General features: G+C 49.4%; 1 protein-coding gene across 1 annotated transcript in view; it reads left to right on the top strand.

Annotated features, from left to right (window-relative positions):
• Positions 1-15,278: 15,278 nt before the first annotated feature.
• Positions 15,279-19,376, top strand: part of COL27A1 (collagen type XXVII alpha 1 chain) — a 190,885-nt gene continuing 186,787 nt past the window's right edge. Inside the window, exon 1 of the mRNA XM_062640328.1 lies at positions 15,279-15,363. The gene's annotated coding sequence lies outside the window, so the exon portion shown is untranslated. The remainder of the gene's footprint in view (positions 15,364-19,376) is intronic.

Below are 19,376 nucleotides of genomic sequence, written 5' to 3'. Positions count from 1 at the left end.
CACCCAGCATAAGTCACCATAGGAAAATTTAGGGGGTTTTAATTATCATTAATGCAGGAGTAATGAATCTGCTCCACAGATTTCATTTTCAAAGCGCCCAGCAGCAACTCCCATTAAGTCAACCTGTATTAGGTGGCTGCTGACAGCCCCATGTGCTCTGGGGTAGGCAGAGCCTGGAAATGATGGGGATGCACAAATCTGCCTCAGGGGACGAGGAGCAAAGGTACAGCACAGCCTGGCCAGTGCATGTAGGTGCTCACATACAGCTGCTTAAAAGCACGCTGCAAAAGGGCACTGTCGGTTTTAAGCACATCAGGATCACTTTTAGGACACAATTGTGCTCTAAATGTGAGTCTGAGCTGCACACGATGCTGGGAGCTTCATTTCAGAGCCTGACCCAATGGGTCTTTGCAGGACTTGCCCCTGAGGAATGTGCCCTCCATTCCCTTTGTAGAGCCCTGTCAAGTGCTGCCCTGATTTAAGGGCGATCAAGATATTCTTTAGGCATCACTTGAAACTCCTCAGTGACTGTTTTCATTATTCCACATGCATATTTATAATTCGTTTAAATCATCAAATAAAGAGCGTTTGAGAGTCAAGATCCCCAGGAGCACCTCTACAGACCCAGGCATGAGGTGCAGGAACTGACTTAAAACACAAGCGTGAAGCAGAAGTAATGGCTTTATTTTCATTGCCGGAACCAGGTAAGCAGCAGCGTGTGTTGGGGTGCAAATAATTCTCCTAAATCTTCCTGTTTTCACGACCAGGCCAATGTTGACAACATGAAGACAACATTTAGAGTGCAGAGCTCTGCGTTTCCATCTTTCTCCATGTATTTTAAGCATAAAGCACCTTCTATGTGGTTGCTCTGAAGCAGCAGCCTTGCCTTAGCTGGAGCGCACGCATTGCCTACATTTATCCTCTGATTTGAATATAAATGAAAGCAAGTGAATTAAAAATGGAGCTTGGAGACTCATCTCTGTGCAGGCATATGTATGGCTGCCGGTGGTGGGGCTTGGTGGGCGCAGCCAGGACGCCACCGTGATGGGCAGGAAGAGCATCCGCAGCATCCCCGAGCCTCTGCGAGGTGACAAACTCCTCTTTCCTTGGGGTCCAGTTGCTTTGCACACTGTGCTCTTGGGGAATTTACCCTTCTATTTGCCTCTGAAACACTGACATTGCTTTAAAAGTGCCTTTGGCTGACTGATCTGGTCATGGGCCATCATAGCCCCATCACTGCAGTCCTGAGCATCCCTCCCTCCTGCTTCCTGCAAACCCTCTTGGGAAGGGAACGGGTATCCCTTAGCCCCAGCCATGAGCCACCGGCAGCCTTCATGGGCTCACACACCTGTATCATTTGCAGATAGCAACCACAGTGATGGAATAACAACATCCAGCATCTTTCTTGCAACTTCCAGACAGCAGCAGAAGTCACATCCTTTGCCAATGGGGCTGCAACACACTTTGTGCCACAGCTACCACCACTCCTACCACGAGCATAAACACACCCAGTGTTAGGTCTGTCATCACTGCAAATAAATGCATCAGCAGCCAAACCTCCCTGTTAAGCAGGGGGGGGGAATGTAGGAAGCAGGGAGCAGGACACGGTGGTGGTATACGCACCGATAATAGGCCCCAGTTCTGCACACGCTTAAAGAGCAGCTCAACTTTAAGCACGTCAAGGTCATACAAATATAAAGCTAAGCTCTTCTCTGAGTCAAAAAGGTCCTACAAATGTGAAAGACTGAATAAATTGCCTAGTGCATTTGTTATTATTGCCTGTCCCAGAGGTTGGACCAAAAGGGCTGAGTAGGAAAGGGATATGCTCCATGCTGCTGACTCAGATTGTTCAGAGACTACAGTTTCTTCTTCCATGGGCCATTGTGGCACTTTCAAATGTGTTTTCATCTCCAAATCCTATTGTCCATCCCAAATTCCTATTGATTGGGAAGGGTTGCATTTGCCCTGTTAAACAAAGGAGGGTGTTTCAGTGTAGCTCAAGTGCTGCATTGCGAGCACCCTGCTGAGTGCAGCCCAGGAGCCGGCAGCTCGCACATGTGGAGGGTTGGAATGAAATTCATCTGAGTGGTAATGTCAAAACTAAACCGAGCAATTTGTTGCAATGAAACGCTTTGGGAAAAAGATTATTCTCTGGAGGTCAAAATGAATGGCTCAGATTTTTCTCCCCGTCAATAATTTCCTACGTGTTCCCACAAAAATGGTTTGATTTCAGCAAATCTGTGCTCGCCAATAAAAATCACTGCCACTGAAACCCTTTCTAACCTTCCCTGACAGAAGAGCTGGAGCTGAGCTCCAGGCTCCCACATGTAGATTGTCCTTCCCACTCCCCTCTTGCACACACATATCATACGTGTACACATGTGTGGCCACCCCATCCCACCTCCCCTCTCTCATACACCCAGTCTCCTTCCTATCTTATCCCATCCCAGGCATCCACACACACATTTTCCCACACCAGATACACACAGTGTCCACGTCGACACCCCAACTAATTCTCTCTCCACCACACACACCTTGTCTCATATCCAGAGGGGTTTTTTGGCCTTTGACACAGCCTGAAATAAGCCTCTGGATGTTTCCTGTCCAGCGCAGCCCTCAGCATCATCCTGGAGCCCTCTCCCCAGTCCCTGGCTATGGGGATGCTGCATTAGACTCCAAGGGGCACCACTCCACGGCAGGTACTTTCTGCTCCCCTTTTATTTCCATGCATGTGGGGCACAGACAACCCTGATAGTGGGTAGGAAAAGAGGAGCATCCCTTTAAATAACACTTAGAAAAGCAGTGCGGGAAGGGTTCTGTACTGCACATCCACAGAACAGAGCAGCAAATCCTCTCATTGTTCAACAGCTGATCGTGAAGGCAAGTCCTTGAGCGTGAGACACTGAGCTATTAGGGATTATACAATTCCTTTGAAAAAGGGCTTTTCTTCCCGATGCCTTCAGCAAATCTCCTGCTCTTACCCACCCTAAAGCACTAGTAACACTCTCAGTCTCTCTTGCTTTCTGCCACAGACATATGTATGCCTTTCACTCCATGGCTTGGGGTTTTTCACACTGGATATTGAAAGCGTATTATTGCCTGAGATATGGGGCAGGAGGGGATAAGGGATGGGGGGGCTGTCCAAATTAAACTGCTGTTCCCACATTACCTAATGCAAGGGTCTGGCCACACGAGCCAGATGCTCTCCCCACATCCCAAGCTCTGTCCCAAACCACTCAAGGCCAGTTTTGGTTTGATTTAATAGTGTTTCTTTTAATGCATCCCCAGGAGGCTCCAACAAGGCTGGGGACCGATGCTGCAGCATCACACCAGGAGCGGGGATGCAGCTGGAGCTGGGATCAGGCTGGACCAAAGCCCAGCTCGGCACAGCATTTGGGATGAGATGCTGTCAGCGTTTGACCATTTCAGCTGCCAAGCCCTGCATCACTTGCATGACTTAGGGAAGTCTTGGGCTGAACGCAGGACAGAAGGCCCTTGATATTCACAGAGGTGCAGATGGGACATTTAGGGCCTGTTTCAGCTCTAACCCTGGACAATCCATCAGCCGGCAAAGCAAGACCTCTTACTTCTGCTTCTCCATCAATGCTTGGGGCTGAGCTTCATCACTGTGAGGAGAAGCCACAACCAGCCACCACCACATCCCAAATCCAACCACATCCAGCTGCCCTCAGCCTCTAGGAGCAGAGATGCAGGCAAGCAGGTGGATGGAAGGAGCCTGGAGCAGGCAGCGGGATCGGCTGAGCCGGTGGGAACAGCGCCAGGCACAGCAGCAGGAGCAGAGGAAGGGGCCTTCCCATTGTCCAGAACAAAAGACCAGATGTGAGCCCAGGGTAGGGAAAATCCCACCCTCTGAAAGGCAGACCTGGTGTTTCCACTCGGAAGGGCCTCCGGGCTGTCATCACCAGTACATTGTACCCCAGGGCAGCAAAACCCCTTCTGAACCTGACTTCGTTCAATCAGGACAGCTATTTGTCCACTCACATGGGGTTATTCTGTCCAGCCATACACCAACGTTACTCAGACCTCGGTGTCGAGGCTCCTGGTTTATTCCTTCTTTTATTAAAAGCCAATAAGCAAAATAAAACCCTATGATGGATTTTTCCCCTCTTTCTTTTCTTGACTACATCCTCGCTCCCCCGTTAACATTCTTCACTTGCCCTGCTCAGAAGCCTGGTGGATAAGCCCAAACCGATGTGCTGATGCATCCTTTTGGATCCCACTGCAATGCTGAGCGTGTCCATGCAATCACTTTAACCCAGTGGTCTCCGCATTAAGCCATTACGTGCTAGCTTGTGCCTTGGCTAGCCCAGGTCTTTCAGAAAAGACCCCGGTCTTTACTTCAGAACACTGAGAATGAAGAAAACCACCATTTTCCTATGGTTTTGTTCCAAAATATTGGTCCTGATGGGGCTTTTTAAACACTGGAGATGATTAATTCCCAGTTTAACTTCATCTGGCTCTTGCTTCCAGCCATCCATTTGTGTTTCCCACTCCCCTGCTAGACTACAGAAATTGTGATGCCTGCTCTTTCCTCCCTGTGAAGGCATTCATATACTGTCATCAAGCCACCTCTCAACCTCTCTTCTTAATAATGCAAACAGATGGAGGGCTTCCAGTTCTCCCCCTCTCAGGATGTTTCTCCAGTTCTTCAATCATTTTTGTAGCTCTTTTCAGCACTCTCCGTCACCCTCTCTTAAATGCAGACACCTGAACTGGATGCAGAATTCCCAAATCAGTCTCCACAGTCCCATAACAAGGTAAAATCCTCTCCCAGCTCCTTCTCACTGTTTCCCTTCTCATGCATCCAAGAATCTCATTCAGTCTTCTGGCTAAAGCATCACACAACCCTCCTTGAATTCTTATACAGAGCCAAAATAGCTTAAAGCAGACTCTCTTCTAAGACTCGTCTTCCTTCCTAAGTGTTCCTCACTGAACTGCTCTGATTTCACATGTATTCAGGCTATAACAGCATCTGCTGGTCTTTTACTGTAAGTGCATGGTCTGCTAAATGTTGACCTGGCAAAAGGGGGATTTCTTTCTTGCATCAGATATTACAATTTCCCTATTGTTTCTTTTCTCTCATTCCCTGTCATCACTGCTCCTTGCCTTTTGGTGCTCAAGGGTGGCAGCATCCATCCATCCATCCATCCATCCATCCATCCATCCATCCATCCATCCATCCATCATTCCATCCATCCATCCATCCATCCATCCATCCATCCATCCATCCATCCATCCATCCATCCATCCATATATCCATCCATCCATCCATCCATCCATCCATCCATCCATCCATCCATCCATATATCCATCCATGCCTGAATTCAAGTCTAAAGACCCCAGTGCAGACGACTGAGGCACCTGGCCACAGCCTGGGTCATATCCAGGTACCACATGAGCTGACGTTACCTTGAACATGTGCTTGGCAGCACAGTGACAGCATAGCCCCAACCTTATCCCATTTCCCTGCCCAGGTTTCAAACCAAACCAGCACTGATAAAAGGGATTGGTTTTTGGCAGGCCGTGGTGTGGCCAAGCTCTCATAACACCCATAGCTTCTGGGAACTGAAACATCTTCAACCCTTCCCACATTCATTTCCTTTCCCAGTTGCAGCTATAGCATATACACACACTTTTCCATCTGGGAATAGCTGTCCATCAGCATCCTGTGGGCTGCAAGTCACTTATAATGGCATCATGGGACAACTTTAAAGACATATAAGTAACACGCTGGAAAACAAATGCTTCTTGCTGGATTGCTGCTGCCAATTCCCTCCTCTTTGACCAGCAGGTGATTTCTGTGTGGCAAACACCACTTTGTGTGAGGAAGATTACTAGGATGCTCTTTCCCCCTGGGAAACAGCTAAAATCTTGGGAAGCGATGCGAAGCTTGGCCTGTGTCCATCCCTCTGATGTGGATGGCCCGTGGGATGGGCAGGGGGAGGCAGGGAGGGATGGCAGCAGCCGACCGCTGCATGTCAGTGTTGCTCCACGCAGCGCACAGCTGTGCAACATCTGCCTCCTGCCTGCAGCCATGTGCTCTCACTGAAAGCATTGTGTTATGGGGGGGAATGGGGCTCTGAGCAGGATGTGACAGCAGTCTCCAGACAGAGGGACAGTCCTGTTTGTGGGGCATGACCGGGTAATGGTGCCTGGCTCCTGCTGAGGGCTCAAGGGGTGGCAATTACATCCCTGGTCCATGAGAAGGTGTCTGGACAGCAGGCGGGATAAGGGCTCACTTAGCATTCCCACTCCTGGTTCCTATAGGTGCCATGTTCAGAAGTCAAAGGCAGTGGAACACAGAGCAGGCGTGCTCCAGACATCGCCCTTGTCCCCAGTGCTCTGCTGGTGTCACCCCATTGAACAGCAGTGCCAGGACCTGCGGGTCTGCTGCTGGGCTCCCCAGTGCACAGCCTCAAACCAATACGTGGGGCAGAAGGGATGCTGTGCAGAGCATCCCGCTGGGATTGTGCCCACAAAAACCATCCAATAATGCAGAAGAGAGCAAAATGCCCACATGGGGAATGATTATTGCCAAAGTTAGCAGTGGGGGTACACAAAGCTCCACACCAGCCTCATGCAGCTCATGAATTCAATAGTAACTTCTGCCTTTGACTCCCCCCGTCTCTTCCAAGTCCTGCTGGAGAAGAACTATGTAATTTGGAGCCTGTTTTTTCCATTGCCTTGGTAACGTATTTCCTTGTGTCCATCACCTCAAAGAAATGTGTACTTAAGGCATGAAGAGAAAGGTGAAAAGTGGCACGGCCACTGGAGGAAACACGCTGTCCTGGGAACACAACCCGCTTCCCACCTGCAGGCTCGAGTCTGCGATTAACCACGCAGGGTTCATGAAAAGGGGAACAAAAGAGAGCCATTTTGCTCCGGTTTAGTGGAATAACAGCACTGGTGGTGCCTCGTGTCAGGGTGGATGGGGGCTGGATTTATACAGGTGTAAATTCAGCTGCCCAGAAGTGAACAAGGCCCTTGTTGGTTTCAGGGCAGCAGAAGGGTGTTGAATTCAAAGGCTGCCTTCCCAAGCCCCAGAGGCAGCCAAGGGTGGCTTGTTCAGGTGTTTCACCAGGCATGAAATGAGCTGGTTCAGCTCAGGTGTTCTCCCCTCCATCCAGAGCATCCAACATTGGGTTCTAAAGGAGAGGCCATTCTCTAGACCAGCAATGCTCCTCCATGCTTTGCTTCCTGATCTCCAAAACAGAAGGAGATGGGAGACTTCCCAGCTTTATGAGCACATCCTGAGGTTTTATTTGTCAACTCTCTTAGTGGTAGCATTTCCCTAATACCTACCCCCATGAGATCTCCAGTGCCTGCAGGTGGTATCAGCCCTGCTGCATCCCTGGGGTGAGCTCATCCCCAAGGACACAGACATGGACTCAGGGGAATGATCAGGATCTACCAGCTAAATAGCTTCCATGTGTAAATTTAGTTTGATTAGAGCTTGTGATACAGAGAGAAAGCACAGCAGTTCACATAGACATTGCCCTAGAGAGAAAGTGTCGTGATTGCCCCATCGCACTCTGTGCTACAAGAGGGTTATTCCACTCCATTTTTCTTCCAAACCCATTTGCTGGAGCAGTATCCACAAAATGCTGCTGTTCCCCAGGGAGAAAAAAGGCCACATCCTGGCTCACTTCAGGCCTGAACCCAACAGGGAGCAATCAAGCTGGAGCTGTGAAGGCAGCAGCAATTCCTGACCCTGTTCTTGTTGGCACAAGAGGCTCCATGATGAGCTAGGGAGCATCGGGGCAGATTACTCACACCACAGCTATGAGCAAGCAGGGAAGGATGCTGTGTAGGGCTGCACGCCGAGCTAGAGGTTGAAGTCAGAGACATGGAAAGCCCATGGAGGCGCTGGGAGAGCCCCTCAGCACATGCAGGGTCCTCAATGAGATTGGGATGAACTTGCCTCATGGGTGATAGAGAGCAACCGGGAGGCCCCATCTATAACTTGTGGAGTAATAGAGTGGTTTTAAGGATCAGACCCGTATTTTGGCTGCACTAAGCTGGATCTGAGCTTCCCATCCCCAGCTTTGTGCAGCCAGGAGATCTGCTCAGTGACTTTAACATCAACCTGGGAAACACTCCCACAGCCAGGAAGTTACATAAAGTGCGTTCCCTACCATGCACAGCTTCTCTGTTGGCACCACCGTGTCTATGCAAGGAATATCCATGGTGATGGTGCCCACAGCGTCTCGCCTGTACCGCCTGCAACAGCAGAGATGGGACTGATTTAAACGGGGGTGAGAGCTGGGAAAAATCACTTCAACACAGTCATCAACGCAAGAGTGTCAAAACACGAACGCCGAAAGATCGTGGTCATTTCACAGGAGCATCGTGTCAGGGACAGAAAGAGAAACACAGCTTCCTCTTCCCAGACTTGTGGAATGACTTACCTTGAGTTTTCCCATTTTGAAGCTGTTTTTCACCTCTGATTTTAGAACAGAAAATGAACCCTCCTGAAAACAAAAAAAAGTTTTCATTTATTAAAACCTGTTTGGCCAAGCACAAATTCGTTTTTCCAGCCTCACTTTTACAGGGAATGTTGAAACTTTCCAATGTTCCTCCCAGCTGGAAGAAGAGCCCTTGCCAGCTCTCAGATACCCAACTGCTCTGTCCATAGCAGACAACATTGAAGGTGAATGGATACGGAATACAGCCAGCAGAGCACTGTGTTGAAATCCTCTGGCTCTGCTACCAAGACTTCACCATGAGGAGGCTGAGATATGATGAAATTCACCCTTGTGAGAATCAGCACAGGCATGTGAGCTATTTTGTTCACCAGATCTTATGGGGCACCAAGGCCTTGGATGGGTGGCAGTACAAGAGTCACCATCATCTCTTCACCTGAAGGGGAGATGCTGGCTCAGAAGGGATTTTCTCATCATAAAACATCTCCAATGCCTTGTGCTTGAAGCAAAACCTCCTAAAAAGTGGATTCTTCCCAAATTTCCTCTGAGACTTCAGAAACTCATTTAATCTGGATGCCCAACCACACAGTGAGCCAGGCTGGGGGGAGAGAAGGAGATGCCATTTCCAAAGAGCTATGAATGTACATGGGGGGTAGGATTCGCCCCCTTTTCCAGCCAAAACTCATGTCAAGATCATTAACTGCAAAACCTGCATGCAGTAAAAAGTGTGTGGCTGGTATTCCCAAGACTTTCCCACTGCTATTATTAAGCTCACTATTATTATTATTGCCGTGTGTCTAAGGCAAGAGCAATAGCCCCGGCTTCTATAGGAGCCTTGTTACTGAACACCCTGAGTACAAGACCACTAATGAGCTATTTGATTATTGCATTCAAGTGGCTGAGGGACTCAAGCCACTGAGTTGGTGGTGGCTGAGCCATCCCAAAGGGAAGGAGTAACGTGGATCTTTCTCTTCTTAATACCACGTCTTTGTCTCTCTGCTTAATGCAAACACAGGGCTCTGCCATTCCCCTGCATCTGAGGCTCCTTGGTGTGCCGTAAGCACAGATGTTCACTGCCCAAAACCCAGCAACATCCTTCTCAAACCCACAGAGCCAAAGAGAAATCCCCCCTTTCTGCAGTACAGCCTCCTTTGACCCCCTTGTAGTGCTCAACCCAGAGCCACATGTTTGTGAGCAAATCCAACCTCCCCCTTTAGCTGTCAGTGTTTCCATCACTCCCTTGTCCATGCTCCTCTGCAATGGGCAGGATCACATGCTGTTCCGTGCTGTTTCCCAGCTCCTTTGGAGTGGTCTCCCTGTGGTCACCTTCTCCTCCTCTGCCTTCCCCATCTGCTCCCACCCCGCTGCTCCTATCCCCATTCCCTGCAGGACACAGGCACCAGCCAAGCAGCTCCACAAGCTTTCCCTCAGCATCAGCAGCAAAACTTTTGTTGTTCAATCTCTTGAAAAAACAACCCAGTCTTTATAAACACCATAGGAGGAAAAGCCCCGTTTGGAGATCTAAGCAAAGTCAGGATAAATAACACAGAGCTGCAGGAGAGGGATCCTGTGCCTGCAGGGCAAGTGAAGGGAGAAAGGCAGGGGAACACAAAGGGAAATGCTTCATTAACTCCTCATGAGGTTATCTGCTTGGTTTCAAAGCTAATGCCTCCTCCAAAACTGTACAATGCATCAGCTTGCAGCCCAGTTCATTACAGAGCTTTTCCAGGCTACTGGGGCCTCTCTTAGGGCTGTCTTTGACCAGAGCCACTTGCCCTCATGGAGCCAAGCTAATGATCTGCCCCTCTCATTCTCTTCATGTTTTCTGAAATCACCCTCCTTTGTGATCCCATTCTCCATTATCTAGGAATAGATCTGAAACTAAAGGGCTGCAGTTCAGGTTGGGATACCCTTCTCCTTGTGCTCACATGAGTCCTTGAGCTAGAGCAAGCCATACAGATGGGCAGGGAGATAAATCACAGCAGTGGAGAGGAGCAAGTTCTATGGGAGCTGAGATGCTCCAGAGTTATACCCCTGGATGGAGACCCTGGGGCTGCTGGTGGCCTCATTGATGAGGATGCTGCACAGCATCTCCTATTTGTATCCAGCGGGCATCAAATATCCCAGTGCAGGCTTTTGTTATGGCTCCAGGCTGCTCATTCCTGCGGGGTCCTGTCTCAGAGCCCATCTCTTCCTTCTCCCTCAGACAGCTGTTTACATTTCTGTTTGTGTGAATAATCTCAAATATGAAGGCTTGGCTTTGCTTTTCACCCCATTAGATAATATTAATTACTGTAGGGAGCCAAGTAGCTTGGAAAAAGAGGGGGAGAATAAAACCACTCTGGAGAAGTTGCAGGCCTTACTGCCTGCATCTTTTAAAGGGCCATCTGCATCTCCTCCAAACTGTAAAGACAAGCAAGAGCAGCAGTAGCACATATTTGTTCAGTAGACATCATGGCAACAGTTCTGCTCCCGTCCCAGCCAAGAACTAGCACCAAAACTGTAAGGCTTGCTATTCCTCAAGGCCCCGTCTTCATTGGGAATGTGGTTTGGATGCATGGGAGGACATGATCTATGGAAGGAGTCTCCTGGATTTGGGGGTCAAACACTAGCTCTGCTGTCTCCCTTGTACCTCAGCATCCATCTCACCTTGTGGCTTCCCCTTTAGAGCTGCTGCATGCCTTCTCCTTGCAGGTTTTCCAACAGTATTACGGGTTGGGTGGCCATTGGAAAGATGCTTGACTCAAGGAAACAAGCAGCATCCTCTGGTGGGCAGGGATACACACAGAAATGAGGTTTCTAATCCTTACCTGCTGCCCCATATCCACAGATTCCCCTCTGTGCATCTTACATGGGGGATTTAGGTACCATTCCTTACAGTAACATCGCCTCTCTACACATCTGGGCACAAATGCTTGTTAGGCATAATAAGGAAAGCCTGAAATCCATTTTAACACGCTCAGGGAGGCAGGCTGTTTAAGAACAATAATAAATAACAATAAGTTGATTAATAATTCATCTACTCCAAGCAAACATCTCCAGGCAGACATTCCTGCCTATCGCCTCTCTGATACTAAACAGGGCCACTAAGGCCTGGCTCTGATTTGTCATTTGGATACCAGCCAGCAAAGCTTCCCAGTGGATGATGCTGATTTACAGCCCAGCGATGTTTGCTGCTATATTTATGCTGGGTTTTTGTTTGGGTTTGGTTTTTTTAGTGAATTACCTTTCAGGGACCTCATCAGTTCTGAAATATAGGAAGGAAGCAGCAGCAATTGAAGGAAACCTAAAGTGAAATTCAGTCACAAATCTCATATATTAATTCCCGTTCCATCCCTTTACTTCCCCAGCATTTGCCTTAGGAAGTTGCGCCTATTCCTGGCATGCTGATATTGTATTGCTATAAATGTCAGACATCTGAAGAACAATACTATCTATTAGCATGTTAAAGAGTATTATTGTCTGCAAGCTACTAGGTTCAAAGGCAGCATTGTGCTTGGCAAATTACTGTCTGCAGCTCTTCTAGTACCTGGCTCTGAGCTGATGGCACATGGTATGGAGACGGAGGTTCTCATCCAGCCGAAAACACAGTGCTCGACAAAAGGAGAAGGTTAGGTAGGAAATGTCTCACGTTACATGGTACAAATGTCTTCAATGCACTTCTGTTATTTTTTTACTTACTACTAGCTGCCTCTTTGAAAGTAACCTCAGCTTCTAGATCTTTCCTTCTATTCCTACACTGAAATGATACTAAAATGAGAGAGACCTTTCTAAACATAATCTAAACCATCTGCTGTGCAGAGAGAGCTCTGCTCCCAGGAAGGAGTCAGTCTGACCCATCCAAACATCTGGCCATTGACCGGAGGGGAACGGTGCTCTCACACCCCAGATGTGTTCTGTCTGATTCCAGCTGCTTCCCCAGCAGTAACTTGTAGCTGGTTTCCGTCCCTGTGTTGCTGTTATGCTCCAGAGAGCATGGAAAGGGGCTTTGCCTTTGAATTTGGGTTGAAATGGCATCTTGGCATGCTCTGGAGTGCCGTGTATAAATAGAACTCAACTCCTACAGCCCTGCTGTGACCCATTAAGCTTAAAGTATATATTAAAGAAGTGTAAGTCATCCTTTGTCTTGCAGAGTGGAGACTCCATTTCTCTACCCCAGTAACTCCACAAGATCTCAGCTCCAGGGACATCTCTGCCCTTGGGCCACCCAACTCTCCCTGTCCCTTCCTTTACCTCCATTCCTTCCCAACTCCCATCTACTTCTTCCCACTCAACCCATTTGACAAAGGGAGTTGCATCTGTGGGTGTTGTGCCCACACTTTAGGCTTGAAAGTTGACTGGAGGATGCATGATTTGAAGGTAAAATCCTTGCAAAATGTGACAGTGAGCACGCAGCATCCAGTGTTGCCAGCTGGATGTCTTGGATGGGAGAAATCATAGGGTTTGCTGCCAAATCAGGCCCTGCTCCTGTGGGAAACAACCGTGGGGAAGGATATATAGCTGGGTACAAAGCTATCACAGAATCATAGGATGGTTTGGGTTGGAAGGGACCTTAAAGCTCCTCCAGTTCCAACCCCCTGCCACGGGCAGGGACACCTTCCACTAGAGCAGCTTGCTCCAAGCGCCGTCCAACCTGGCCTTGATGCTTACATGCAGTGATTTACCCCCAAAACCATGGCAGCGCAGACACCCCATGGAGCTGCACTGGTCCCTCTCTGCACCTCACAGCACAGCACGTGAATTTGGGCAGTCTCAACACAGGCTGTGAAGCCTGTGCCCATGAACATCTGGATTAGAGACGAGCACAAACCCCAGCACTTCTGCAATGGGCTCTGATGCAGAGGAACCGGACCAGCCTTGTGGCAGGGACCTGGGAGAAGCCAACAGGGAGCAGGTGGTTAAAACCCACATGAACAACCCCATTAACAAGTGCTGCAGATTAGACCAAACAACAGCTCATCAGCATGCACTCCAAAGGCCACACACTGCAAAGGGAAGAGAACAGAGGAACAAGGAGGAGGAGAGATGAAAAGAAAGCAGAGATGGGAATTAGGTTTAATAGTATTGTTTCCTAATTACAGCATGGCACTGGCAGCAGATGCTTTGATGTTTGCAGTTCAGCAAACGATGTGCTGAAAACATGGGGAGCAAACTGCTTAATAGGAGAGAGATGGAGCACAGGGTGAGGCATCTGACACGGGGCTCCTGTCACCCCATGTGAGCTATTGGTGCTGCCAAGCATCCTGGTGGTGCTTCTTTTGAGGCTGTAAAATGCAATTTAAGGGCTTTCAGACCTTGGTCAGGAGGTGTGTTAGTGAGGTTTGCAGGGAAGAGGTGGCATCTTCCTCAGATTAACTCATATATAGGGTTGGGAACAGCACATGTGTCACCTGGAGTGCAGAAACAAGTCCCTCCAGGAGCTCCATGCAGTGGGAATTGAACATCTCATCATTTCAGATCCATCCTCCCAGCACAGTGGGAACCTGTTGCTTTTCTCATTACATCCTGAAACCTTTATGAAGGGAATTCAGTATCACTATCACAATATGAGAAACCAAAATGACTTATTGCACAGCCCAGCTGGGACTGTGGGGTGGAACCTTGAGCCTGCCCCTCGCTCTAACTGCTGCCCCACAGCGAACTGGGCAAGGATGGGCTTGTATAGGGCTGGTCTGGACCCTCCCCAGCATGCAGCAAGGCTCAGAGACAGGGGCCCATGTATAGGAAGAAGACTTCAACCCCCTGGAAAGCTTCCCTCTGGAAGCCCCTGCACTCACTGGAGCTGCACACAGAACCCTGCAGGATGAGGAACACTAATGCACGTCTTGGTCCCAGTCCAAACTAAACGCCAGCTATAATAACCCTCGTGGGAAAGGCAAACAGAGGACCCCTTTGTTAGGCACAATTCAGCACGTTACGCTTCATTTGGGCCAACAGCACTTCCAGCACGAGGCTCAGGCACCATCTGCTTGATGCGGGCAAGGTGGGACGAGGCCAGGAACCGGAGGAAAAGGGGAATCTCGGGACAGGGAGGTTCGGATGATGCCTCTTGTGTCAGCCCCCAAACAGCTTGGAAGAGGAGAGACTGGCAGGTAGGTTGAGCCCATTGTGGTCCCTGCTGGAGGTAATGGTTTCTAATGGGGCAGGAAGCAGTGGTGGTGTCTCCTGTCCCATTCGCCTTTCGTGCATGTGTATGAAGAGGTTCCTGCTTCAGGATCCCCAGTCTCTGGCCGATTCCTGTTTGGTTCCCTTCAAAAATAGAGGTAGAGGAACAAGAGCATTGGAGGAACCCTGTGAATCTCTGCTAAGCTTATTTGTGGAAGCTTCTTTACCAGTGTAAATGCAATGAAATGACTCTGGGGAGGGTTTGCCCTGACCTGAAGAGGACGGGACAAACTGGATCCCCTACCCATGCCCCGGTACAGACTGGCCCACGTTTCAGTATAAACTGGATCTCCTGGCCTCTTCCCAGCACAGACTGGAACCCATCTGACCCCCTCCCAGCACAGACTGGGCCCCATCCCAGTACAAAGCATCAGCTGCACCCCAAAGCCCCTAAGCCTGCAGACCGCAAGCTGATGTTTGGTTCAGTGTTAGGGAGCCCTATGAGGAGCAAGGAATTGGATGATCCTTATGGATCACTTCCAGCTCAAGATCTATGATTCTATGGTGACCTGCAAGCTCCTGCAACAGCTCCAACAACAGTCAATGGATGCAACAGAGACTTGTGCCCCGTGTCCTGCCCCCAGCAGTGCTGTTGATGAGTGGAGTGGCCTCAGCTGGGACCTCATCAGTGTAATGGGAAAGGGCTGTGTTGGCTGGGAGGGGTCTCAGGGAGATCCTTTAGTCACAGGCTCAGGCTGCTCTTTGTCTTAAGGTACGTGCCATGTGAAGGATGTCCTCGCTGTTCCAGCTCCAGGTAGGGCTTTAGAACTGGGGTGAAATGAGCTCAGTGTGGTGCAGGGAATGGTTGTGGTTAGGGGTGTGTGATGCAGGGGCTGCTGTCTCCAGCTAAGGGGGTGTGATAACAGGTCTGCTTTGGTTGTGATGGGCCTGCAGCTCAAGCTTCTATGAAGTTAATATTGCCCCTTCCTTCATGGGTGAGGCTTCTGGTGTTAGCAAAGTGGAAAGCCAAGTTTAAATCCCATAGGGAAAAGCTGCAAGTGGGTTGTTTTTCTGACTGCTTAATTATGATGTGCAGTGATTTGGCAAGGCAATGTTCCTTCCCCCCCCATTTATGAGGGCCAAGGGAGTGCAGTGCTGCAGAGGAAGAGTTGTTTGCAGCCAGGATGCCACTGTTGTTGCTGGCAATCGCTGCTGATGTGGGGGTCCTGCTTCTCCCCTCTGGTAGCAGAGAGAGGCTTCTGCAGCAGGCAGGGAGCTCAGAGTAGAGACACGCTGCTGTCTTCATTGGCCTATGTGAAAACTGTGTTGGCTCCTGGTGTTTAGATTGTTAAATCATGTTGTTTGATGCTGAAGTTGTGGCTCAAAGAGAATGCAATGTTTATATTGGTTTATAGGGTAAGAAAAAACAGGGGAGGGAAGAGTTACGGCTATTTTCTAGTATATGTGGCTGCATGTGGGTCCGTATTGGATGAAGACAGTAGGGAAGCTACAAGGAGCCATAGGAAATCCATAGTGCAGGGACATGAATGGTGCACATGAGGATCAGGGCTTAGGCCCCGAAACTGCAGTGATTTGAGCAGTGTTTGGTGTTGCGCTGAATGGCTCCGGGGAAGGAGCTGTGCTTCCTTGATGCTTGTAAAATGCTCCGTTAGCCTGGAAAGGGAGCGTTAGAGATGTGCAACTAATTAATTACTAATTAGTGGATTGCTCACAGGATACAGCCAGAGGCAAAGCAGTGCCTGCCGAGACCGTGGGACTGCTGTAATCTGTGCGGGGTCTGCATGATGGGTGCTGCCTGAAGCAGCAGAAGGTGCAGCAATAGGAAATACCTGTGTGTGGAGGGGGGGAAAAAAGGTGTATTGGGAAGATGTAAGGGAGACCAGATGGTGCTGGGAACAAGGGGATGACACAGTGCCCTTGAGGAGGGTGACAGCAGTGAGAAATGGGATGAAAGCCTTTATCATGAGCCTCCTGAATCCTCCAGCAAGGACCAGACTTCCCAAGGGGAGCATTAAACAGAGCTGCAGCAGGGGAAGAAGTGGGGGCTCTTTAGGGGAGAACTAAAGCTATATGTGATGATTAGAGGTGAATTGCCACCAGCTGAGTTAAGCTGGAGGTGGGGTTTAACATGTGTTCCTGAGCCATCAAGCATTAGGTTCAATCAATACCCAATTGGTGATGAAGATGCAAATTGAGGCATTCACACACTTCTTTCCCCTTGGCTCTGATGGCTGTGGGGCTGCCCCATGGTAGGGGCTGAGCAATGCTTTCCCACTGGTTGTTTTAAACCCCTGTGGCTCCTGGCCTGGCTGGTGATGGAGGAGATGGGCAGGGTCCCAGGCACCAGCTGAGGTGGCCGCTGTTTGACAGAAATCACCTTCCAGATGGGCTTTTGGCTGTGGTTTAACCCCATCAGTGCTGAAAGCTTGTACTACTGAAAGCTCCTGCTTTGCAAGCTGTTTGGTTGCCCTCTGAGGATAGCAGATGCTTGGGTCTTCAGTGTCTGAAACAGCAGTCAGAGGTGTTGTATCAATGCAGAAAGGGTTAATGCTCCTGGGCTGAGGTTGAGACCAGAGCTGCTAATCTCAGCCTAAACTAGGAGATATTCCTGTCGGGAGCAGAGTTTCTTCAGTGTCAATGTGGGAAAGTGATAAGGGGAGGCCTCTGCCCATCCAGCTAATGATCTGCAGTAATGAGGACTTGGCCTCAATCTGCTCCTTGGGCTCAGAGCTAAGGCAGGAATTAAAGCAGCAGGGCTGGAGCAGCTCTCATGGCTGGGTGGTCCTGGCTCATGGGTACTGCATGCTGATGGTGCCGAGCCCCAGCCATACCTGCTTGTGGGCTTGTCCTTCTGTGGTTTGCTGTGTAGCAGTTCAGTTTGCTGCTTTTCCAGTGAGGATCTTAAGCTGTAGTGTAAATCTCGGGAAGAGAGACCTGGGAGACAGGAGGAATGTGTCCCTACAGTGGTGTAGGGATGTCCCGTGGGGCAGCATCAGCTCAGCCTGGTGGTGGTGGCAGCTTCTGATTGCTGCAATGTCTCTAGCAGAATTCACATTGGTTGGTTTTGCATTTGCTTCTGGTTCTATCTTGGTGGATAATAACAAAGGGTATGCAGGGGTCCTGCCTGTTCCTCCTGCATCTATGGGTTAAAGCGCTGACCTGTGTGATGCCTGGAGCATGTTGAAGCCCTGTTAATGTGCTCAATGAGCTTTAGAGAATCAAGCTTCAGTCTAAACATGTGGGATTGATCAGGATGTCTTGTTTAGTTGATTCATGGGTGAAGCTTAGAGAAGAGCCACCTGTGCTGTCCTGCTGGGGTCTCAGTGCTGTGTGTGTGCAGGAGAGGAGCTGCTGGGTGATCTCTGTAGGCAGGTCTGTATGGGTGATCTCTGTAGGCAGGTCTGTATGGGTGATCTCTACCTCTCTCCATAGGTAGCTGCCTGTTGATGTTCAGTTTTCTTATGGCACATCACATCCATCTCTTAGGGCATGTTGCCTCTCCTCCTGTGTGATCAGAGAGGACAATGCCCGAATCTGGGGAGCAATAAATACCCCGAGGGGTCAGGACCAGAATCCATGGTGATGACAGCAGGCGATGCTCTTTAGGCACCCACCTTCTCCCTTAGCAAACTACCGGGGGGTTTCTCCACCGTGCAAACCGCATGCAGCGGATGAGCCGCTCGAGGGTTTTCTCTGTGTGCTTTTACCCTGTGCACTGGAGATGGCAGCAGAGCGCTGCTCCCGTGTCTCTCAGGTGTTTAAATGTGCTTTTCTTCCCTTTGTGTCTGAGCCTGGTCGGAAGCTGGAGTATTTACGGCTTTATAAAGTGCTTGGTGCGCTTGTGATGCGCTGGTCAAAATACGGATTGGCTTTTACGTCTTAACCGTTCATCAAGCTGCGTTTCCATCGATTTCCCTGGGATTGATGTTCTGAAATTCCCAGTCGAAGAGCAGAGCTGAAGGCAGCTGTTAAATCATTACCTACCGTACAACACAAGCCCTGCAGCTCCATCCTTTGGACGCTGTTCTGAGCTGGTGTTTGATTAAAGCAGGTTTCTCTCCGCCTTTGGCTGTGCTGCTTTGGGAATGGGAAGCTGCTGGGTGACTTCCCATGTTGGGTTTGCTTGTTTAAGTGTCTCTCACACTAAATTGTAGCTGTAATGGAGATGTGCAGCCTTTGTTTTTAATCCTGTGTTTCTGGTTGGGTTGGTGGGAGCTCACAGTGGATGCTTGAGTGAAAATCTGGTCCCTAATGGTGTTAGTGAAGGGCAGGAGCAAAGGGGTCGGGTGTGGGATGCCCTCAAGGATGTGCATGATCTGCCTGAAGGTTGTCCAACTCCATTGTGTGCAAGTCCAATCTTATCCTGCTTGGCTCATTAGGTTCCCAGAGTGCTCATAGCTTTCTAGAGTTGGGGAGATGCAGTGAACTGCAGATGGATGCACAGATTTACTCTAAGGCCTTGCAACCAAAGCTGTGCAGGATGTGGTCTCTGTGTGACTTGCCCTGCCTCAGTTCAGAGGTATAAATACATGTGTTTAAGTAGCCAAATACCATGGGAGGATGGCTGCAAATGTACCTGTTCTCACAAGGTTTCTCCAAACACCTTTTTGGTCCAGCTTTTGAGGTTGTGCTGCAGTGAATGACCAAGGCTTTCCCTGTAAGCACCTAGACATTTGAGGCAAGGCATTGATTGCAGTGGTACATCACCTAGAAGGTGAGGAACTTGGCTCAGGGAGCCCAAGGCTCAGTGGAGCAGTGTCTATCATCTCCTGTACAGATGTATTTAACTCACTTCTAGGTAGTGCT

This window comes from Pezoporus occidentalis, unplaced genomic scaffold, assembly GCF_034315485.1.
Source record: "Pezoporus occidentalis ecotype Australia unplaced genomic scaffold, CSIRO_AGI_Poc_V1 ctg64, whole genome shotgun sequence".
Taxonomy (NCBI): Eukaryota; Metazoa; Chordata; class Aves; order Psittaciformes; family Psittacidae; genus Pezoporus; species Pezoporus occidentalis.
This window is presented reverse-complemented; position numbering and strand designations above follow the sequence as displayed.